At 41.2% G+C, this 8,678-nt stretch overlaps 1 non-coding gene across 1 annotated transcript; it reads left to right on the top strand.

The window, feature by feature from the left end:
- Positions 1 to 5,636: 5,636 nt before the first annotated feature.
- Positions 5,637 to 5,761, top strand: LOC129404742 (small nucleolar RNA ACA64). Its single transcript, XR_008630098.1, has one exon. It is a non-coding gene; the product is annotated as a small nucleolar RNA ACA64 (small nucleolar RNA).
- The last annotated feature ends 2,917 nt before the right edge of the window (positions 5,762 to 8,678 follow it).

Raw genomic sequence — 8,678 nt, 5'->3', positions numbered from 1 at the left:
CTGTCTGCAATCTGAATTCAACCCTCCTAGCTTTATCACTTTGGTAGAATTGATCATAACTGGGGTTTTGTGCAATTGAATTTAAGCCGAGCTTTTCTTCCCTCCCTGAAAAGCTAGAATTTCTCCACCTTCTCCAGGTAAACAACCCCCTTAGTTAGGTGCTTCCAAATATTCTCCTTCCAAAAACCTAATTTTTATCACTTTCAAAACTTTAGAATTCTCAGGGACTTGGGGGCTGTGAGCCAAGGATTTGTAGTGCCTATAATATATTTGACTGACCAAAGGTCTATTTCTTATGTTAAAAAAATTCATCTGAATCAGTTTAGCAATATAATTGGTCTTATTAAACGATTCGTGAATCAGACAGTATCCCATTGAGCAAAGAGGTGACATGAGGAGTTTTACAAATGAAAGGATATTAAAGTCAAGGAAAGAAAGTATATTATGGGCAAAAACTCCTTTCCCTTACTTGGAGGCAGTGGAGTGTTTTCATCCCAAAGACCAGGAAATTGCAAATTAATTGATTCAAAATTCTAACTTTGGGGAGAGGTTGAAATTATAGTTGGAACTTGGAATAAATGACTGTGTGTGCTTTTTATTAGCATGGACTAATTAGGATAGCATACCCTCTCCAAGGACTGGAGACAGCGCACAGTGGGTGGGGTGTTTGCCTTGTTCGATTCCTCCGTCCCTCTCGGAGAGAGCCCGGTAAGCTACCGAGACTATCCCGCCCACACGGCAGATCTTGGCAAGCTACCCATGGCGTATTCGATATGCCAAAAACAGTAACAACAAGTCTCACATGGAGACATTACTGGTGCCTGCTTGAGCAAATCAATGAACAGCAGGACGATAGTGCACTACAGCGCCACCCTCTCCAAATAAAAAGAGAGGTGGTCTTCCAGAAAGTCATGTGGGATCTTAATTTGCACATATTGAGTTTGTGAGATACAGGGATTGTTACTAGGTTCACATCTCAAAAAGTCTATTATGCAAGATGGGGCTGCCCAGCTGCCCGGGGCGTTAGGGCCTCCAGAACTGTTCAGGGAAGTGACTATTCCTGTGTAGGAAGTTGGTCTGGAGCTGTTTTGATCACCCAGAAGGATAATAAGATTGAGCTGTGGTGTTTGTTCATATGCCCGCTGGGGTCTAATTCATTCACTGTGGTGTTGGTGTGTATTCTGGGTTTGGTGTCCACTAGAGGATACACATGGTGCTATGCTCACACATGTTCTGTCTGGGGATCAGACTCCTGATTGTGGTGCTTGAATATCTCTTCTTTCTTTCTTTCTTTCTTTCTTTCTTTCTTTCTTTCTTTCTTTCTTTCTTTCTTTCTTTCTTTCTTTCTTTCTTTCTTTCTTTCTTTCTTTCTTTCTTTCTTTCTTTCTTTCTTTCTTTCTTTCTTTCTTTCTTTCTTTCTTTCTTTCTTCCTTTCTATGGCAAAACTCTATGGAGAGTGGTGTCCTTTCACTTGCAGTGCTTCTACACACCTGGCTGCAGTGCAAGCAGACACTGCTTACTGTGCCAAGGATCACAGACTACAGAACTGCGAGGATTGAGCTTAGCACTTCAGGGTGGCATTAGTGGATGCTTGCAAAGAAGGTATCTGAGTCACTGAGTCATCTCCCAATTCCTGAGCAACGGAGTCTTTATGATGTTTTCTCCTTCACGTCAGTCTTCAGGCAGATGATCTCTAGTCTCTGTTTGTAGAGGCATCATTTTAATGAAACTTGTTCAGCATAGGACCTTCAGAATAAGAGCAGTTCACTCTCTATGCATTGCCTTGTTTTTATGTTAATTGCTTCTTCAACATCATTGTTGATTTTGTCAGCCCTAATAAAATAGAAAATTGATAAGGCATAAAAAACAATCCCTGGCATTTATCACCATATTTAAATTGTCATGGGATTCTTCACAATATGAGGTAGAAGCAGTTGTTGAAGTAAAGGTGGGGCTCAAAGAAGCAGGACCCCAGGGGAGCCAGACAGTGGGGTCCCCAGATGCTGTCCTCTCATTCTGTTGCCTTAGCAACAGTCAGAGGCAAATCTCAGCATCTATTGTGAAAACACATTTCCCTGCATCCTATAACTATAACAAGTACAACAGGATGCTCATTTATTTAACATGACAATTCTGACAGAAATTATGCATTGCTCCTTACTGATAGAGGCAATGGTGTGTATGAGAAATGAGCAAGAATCCATGCCTCAGTCTAGTTTGACTCAAACTAGTCAAATTCTTCATTTTGAATTCTGATTAAATTCAATACAGTTCTGGGATCCATGAGAGAGGTAAAATAAAAATCATATCCCATTCTTTAAAAAGATTAGAAGTCAATTAAAGGTTCAGCATCAAAATCAGTGATCAAGAATAAGGATAAGGATGATTAGAATGCAGTGAAATGGAAACATCAACAGCACCGTTATCTACAGAACCAGTTGACATGCCCCATTTGTGAATTATCTGCTTGTTTTCTCCCTTTCCCCTCAATATAATTGCATTTGATTAAAAAGGTTTGCAAGCTGTCAGTGAAATTTCAGAGTCACCTATTCAAGATATTTACCCAGGATGTGTACAAATCATATGTACTTGGATCTCCAGCTGTGTATTGAGTCAAAATAATGCTATTCCCTGCAAAATCTCTCACTGGCATGTATGTCATCATGACCAAAGAAAGGACAAAATCACAGATACCAACATTGTATCTGTGAGGGTGGGTTTTTTTTTGAGGTTAAACCATTTCCTTATTATTCTATTACCTTTGAAGTAAAAGTCAGAATATTGAACTCACATAGCCATGTATTTATTTATTTTTTATTTTTTATTTTAATGAATCATCATGAGATACAGTTACAGACTTACAAATTTTTGAAATTACATTATAGTCATGTATTTAAACCTTAACTTCACTTCCCACTATTTTCTTGAGCAAAGTTCGTGTCTTCTTAGATTTAACTGTTTATTAGATGCTTATCTCTTAAGCCTGTTTATCTCTTGATCACTTAACACGAAAATTAAGCCAACTATCATTATAAAGTATTGAACTTTTATAGAATCATGTACTGGAAGTTGTTATTATAAATTAAAATAATTCTGTTTAGATTTTTTTTTAAAAAAAGTTCGTGTCTTCTTTGGGCTGAGTATAAAGTGATAAATTCAACACAGTTGACATATGTGGGTCAATGATTTTTGGCCACGGGGCTTCAGCATGCTATCTATGTGAGAAATTTCCATACCAAAATGTTTTAAACTTGGTAGTCATATGTTGTATTTTAAGTTTTGAATTTTGAGCACTCCATCCTTCTCCTTTCAAACTTAACTGAATTCTTATTACCTCTATCACATCTCTTATCCCAAAATGATAACATCCATATTATTTTGCCTGTTTACTTAAACTGTATATAATTATGACTCCACTCTTTTAAGTAGATATTTAGCAAATATATTTTCCTAGTGAATGTTTTTAATGATAAATCATTCATTTCATGACACTAGGATAACAACAAAGGAATATTTTTGATAGTTGCCCATCACTGTATCACGTCATCCCATTGATCAATGATTTGCTCGAGCGGGCTCAGTAACGTCTCCATTTGTCCTAGCCCTGAGATTTTAGCAGCCTCTCTTTACTTGTCCTTCCCAATGGTGCCGCATTAGAGGCTCTTCAGGGTCAGGGGAATGAAACCATCATTGTTACTGTATTTGGTATATGAATACGCCACAGGGAGCATGCCAAGCTCTCCTGGGCGGGCAGTAAACTCTCAGTAGCTTGCCAGGTTCTCCAAAAGGGAAAACTAGGCTATCTGGTTCCAGCAAAACAATAATTTCAAAGTGTGCAGGGAGATGGCTCAGTGGGAGAGTGTCTTGCATGTGTGAGGCCATAAATTTGATCCCCAGCAATATCCCACATCAATGAGTATGACCACACTGTGGATGCAACCAACCACACCACAAGTGTGACCTCTTGCTCTGTAAACAAGTATGTGACTGTGTTACACCACAACTGTGACCCCTGACAAAAAACAATAGCAACATCAAAACCAAAAAACAAAACTGCAATATTCAATTGGAGGGACCAGAGTTAAGAATCTCGCCTTAATGCAATCTATCTTGGTTCAATCCCTGGCACTACATATGGTCCTGCAAACACAAGTGACCTGGAGCACAGAGGCAGAAATAGCTCTCCAACATGCTCCACCACCCCCCAAATAATTCAAGTTGAAAAGGTATTTTTGTGCCTTCTTACTAATAAATCGTGAAAATTTCCCAAGAATTCAGTGATAATTCACCCATACTTTTATGCACTGAGTTCCTTTACTGAAAGAAACTACCAAAACCAAAAAACAAAAAAAGAATCAGAGGGATATAGCAAACCACAACACCCCCCAAAAGTGAGAGAGAGCAAAAGGGAATGCCCTGCCACAGAGACAGGGTGGGGTGGAGGGGACAGGGTGGGGGTAGTGGGAGGGATGCTGGGACCATTGGTGGTGGAAAATGGGCACTGGTGGAGGGATGGGTACTCGACCATTGTATGACTGAAATGCAAGCATGAAAGTATGTAAGTCTGTAACTCTACCTCACAGTGATTCACTAATATAAAATTTTTAAAAAATACAACACATGCACACATACACACAAGAATCAGAGGATAGTACAATGGGTAGGGCATCTGCCTTGTATGCAGAAGATCCAGGTTCCCTGGGGCTCGGGAAACCATATATATATAAGTTTCTTTAAAAAAAACCATCCAAATTATTCATGAATATTGTTGGTGGAGCCTGGGAGGTGGTAGTCTCAATAGCGACAGTGCTTTGGACTTTCTGCTTTATTCACCAGTGACGTGCCAAGACGGATTAGTACTGGTGATACAGCAAACTGACTAGCTTCTGGGTGGGTTCTCGGGGAACCATGCATAAAATTGGCACGCAGCATCTCGGATTCTGTATATAGTTTCTGCATATAGTATCTTTATTTTGCAGCTTCAGTAAGTTTGATTCTGCCATTGGCTTTAGTCTCCAGTATGAATGTCTCATCTATGAATTCTGGTCTCGCCTCTCCATATTCAAGGTCACGGTCTGAGACCTGTTATCCAAGTCACTGCGTTCCTGTGGCCTGCCTCCCTCTGTTGTTTGTCCCTTTGGCTTTTCCCTTGTTCTCTGGCCATGCACCTGTTCGTGAGAACTGCGGCTTCTCTGCTGTCCATGCAGGGAGAGCTGAGGGCTCAGGAAGGAAATTCCTTTCCCCAGGCCCTCTTTTTTACACCTAAGTTATCTCCACCCTGAATGCTTGCTCAGGAAAGTGAGGTTTTAAATGACTGACTGAGTGAACTTAAGCACCTGGGTTCCCTCTCAGCCCCCAACTCCCCCCTGTAACACTGGGAGAAAGTCTGCTACGAACACCTGTGTCGCATGTCACTTGGGGTCACACCAGTCCAGGAAGGGGGGGCTACACCTGAGGTCCTCGATCTCCACGGGGACAGGAACAGATTTCCACTACCTGAGTTTTGGGGGAGTTTGGGGGATCCACGGCTTTCAAGCTGAGGCAAGGATTTGTTCTTGGCAGAAAGGAAAGTCAGACCTGACTTCTCCCAGAGCACCCAACTTCGTCATTTAGTAAAGAATTTCAGGAGTCTGCAAGCTGATCGAACATCACCGTGGCTTTGACTGTCACTGTGGTTAAGCTGGGCTGCCAGGGCCAGGTGGGACCTCAGTTCAGTGCTCACTCTCCAGACTGTGGAGGTCAAACGCAGGCCCTGACATGCTCAGGCACTGCCTGTGACCTCTGACCTCAGGCTTCTCTTCCTCTGCATGATACCTGAAATCCTCAAGCCTGAGATAAGTTGCTGGAGCCGTGGAGGAAAGGCAAAAGGGTATAGCTTCCCATCAACAAAAAGTTATTGAGCAAGTAAAAAATAAAACACTCAGGGGACATAAGTAATAGTTTTATTAAGAAAATATGAATGAGAAGACATATCACTTGTCATCCAACTTTGCTCGGGCAGGTGCCAGTAACGTCTCCATCTGTCCCTGTTGTGTGCTAGTGTAGCTCAATGATATCTGCTTGTTCCAGGAACAGGAAGAGCCTCAAATCGTTCATTCAGGGTTTTGAAAAAGAAGTCTGACCATCTCATTGGTGGCGGCCACGTGGTCTTTTGTCATCCCATGGAATCCAGTCCATAACAGCTCTAGTCCAGTGGTCGTCTCTGAATTGCATTATGTGTCTGGCCCATCTGATTTTTGATGCCTTGGCAAACAAGACAGCGTCCCTGATTCTTGACCATCGACGAAGGTCGAAACTCCAGATTCCTTCTCTCACTTGAGTGAAACGTGATTCACCTAGCATGGCTCTTTCGATTCCTCTTTGGGATACCCAAATAGCGTTCTCATCCTGTTTTCAAAGGGCCCAGGTCTCTGAGGCGTATGTTAGTGCAGGAAGAATGGTGGAGTCGAAAAGATGTGCCCGGAGCCAGAGGTTCTTCATCCTCTTAACCATTTCTTTGACGCTTCAACACATGTACTCTGGCATCAGAAGCATCCATTGAGAAGACATAGAGAAGAGGAAATCCCAGAAAATAAAGCAATGATGTATTGCAAGTGGAAATGTGGGCTGTTCAGAAGTGGAATGTTTTAATCCTTCAAGTATTGCTTGGTGTTTAAAATTTGGTCTCAGTGGGTTTCCACAAACTGCCTCAAGCTTGGGGTTTCTATGCCAAGCTGAGGCACTTGTTAGAACATTGTTAAAGGAAAAGCCTTTGACCTTTTAGTGGTCTGCTTTCATGATTGGATGATGGAATTTGGTCTTTGTTGGTTTCCCCTGTCCTGGGGGATTCTGCCTTCTGTGGGTTGGCGCTGGTGTCATTCAGGTCTTAGCAGGCCTCAGTTCCAAAGGGTGTCCAGCCTTCACACTCTAGGGCTTGCAAACAACATGGTAAGAGACCAGATTCTTTTTTTTAGCTCTTACCTTGGGTTTAAGGTAAGGAGAGGCTGCTAAAATCTGAGGGATGAGTGTAATAGAGACGTTACTGGTGCCCGTTGGAGTAAATCAATGAACAATGGGATGACAGTGATACAGTGATACCTTGGTTTCAGTATTTCCATAAATTCATTATCCTGAGCCCTGCCTGACTCCTTGCCAACTGCTGAAATGTATATTGTCTTTGAGTTGGGGACCTGTTATGCTCAGAAGACTTTTTTTTGGATATTAACTCTAAGTGCTTTACACTTCATAGTGAATTACCCCAGGGAAACTTATAGTACTCTTATGAGCAGCCCTAACCCAATGAGTTTATCTTTAACCTTTCTTTTGTGTTTTACCTCTTGTCATAATTCCCCAAGTCAGTGTTGGTTACTTATAAGTCAAACTTTCTGGTAACTCTGGACTTTGTATTTGTAGTAAGTGTATTACCTGCTTTTCCATTTCCCCTATAAACTTTTCATATTTTACTATAGAGCAATGTGCTTTGCTTAAACACAGAAAGACTTAATGCTATTCTCCTAATATTTGGGAGTTAATTGATTGATTCTGAAATATATCAATTCCTGGGCATCTGTCTTAATTACTTGACTCAGATTTTGGCTGCCACAGCTGTGAAACCCCAAAAAAGGGGTCCCATTGTGGGACTTGGATCGACCTGGGGCAGGCAGTAGAGTGACTCTGGCACCAAAATGGGACAATCTAGAAATCATAAAAACATGGTTTTAATGCAAGCCATTATGACTTAAGAGACAGGATCCCCAAGGGCAAGGACAAGCTGAACCTGCCTGAGGATTTAGTCTGGGATATATGGTAAAAGCCTTACTCACCCTCTGAGCCCAGAGAACTAAGGTTTGGAATCTATATCTCGTACTGTGTTTACCCAAATAACTGCAAGTATTAATAGGAAGTAAATTTAATTGTTTAATATGTACGACCAAAGGGAAAGAGAAAAGCGGTATAGATGTCTTTGGGAGACAGAGTGTCTCCTTGAGTTAATCCCCACAAGAGAATTGCCTCTGTCATAGTGCTTTACTTCTGTAAATAATCAGTCACATCTATGTGCAGTCCTATACTTTGAACCCCTTCACATGCTCTACAAGTATTCTAGCAGCCCTGCATTAAATGGGCCCCCATGAGTCCCCTGTCAATTTGTTCCTCTTCTGGGGAGGCCGGAAGATGGTTCTCAGCCATTGAATGTACACATCATGCATCCACATTTTGAACTCACAGGCTTGAGGATGAATTACTACTTAGAGGGCTATGCTAGTCATGTCACAGTGGCCTTAAATCTCAGCTTTAAAAGTTACCATTTCTGGGATCTACATTGATTACATATGTGTTTCATGAAAGAAATGTAAACAAGGGCCAGAATTTCACTAGTTTATATAATAAGAAAATTGACAATTCTTCTTATTATTTTTGTGTGTGTATTTTTTATCATGATTACATTTAAGTATCATGGGTACAATAGTATTAATATGTTTTGTTTTTATTTTGTTTTGTTTTGTTGTGCAAAGGTACTGTAACTTTACCACCTCCAAAGAGGCCTAGACTCCACAAATGTGGGCAATTATTCTTTGTCTATGCCTAACAACCCGAATTGGACAATTAAGCTTGAATAGATGTGGCTCACTGCCTGCAGTTTCTATCTTCGTCATCTACACACATGGAACTGGAGAAGTTCTGTAAAGAAGACCACACCT

Source organism: Sorex araneus, chromosome 4 (genome assembly GCF_027595985.1).
Source record: "Sorex araneus isolate mSorAra2 chromosome 4, mSorAra2.pri, whole genome shotgun sequence".
In the NCBI taxonomy this organism is placed as follows: Eukaryota; Metazoa; Chordata; class Mammalia; order Eulipotyphla; family Soricidae; genus Sorex; species Sorex araneus.
This window is presented reverse-complemented; position numbering and strand designations above follow the sequence as displayed.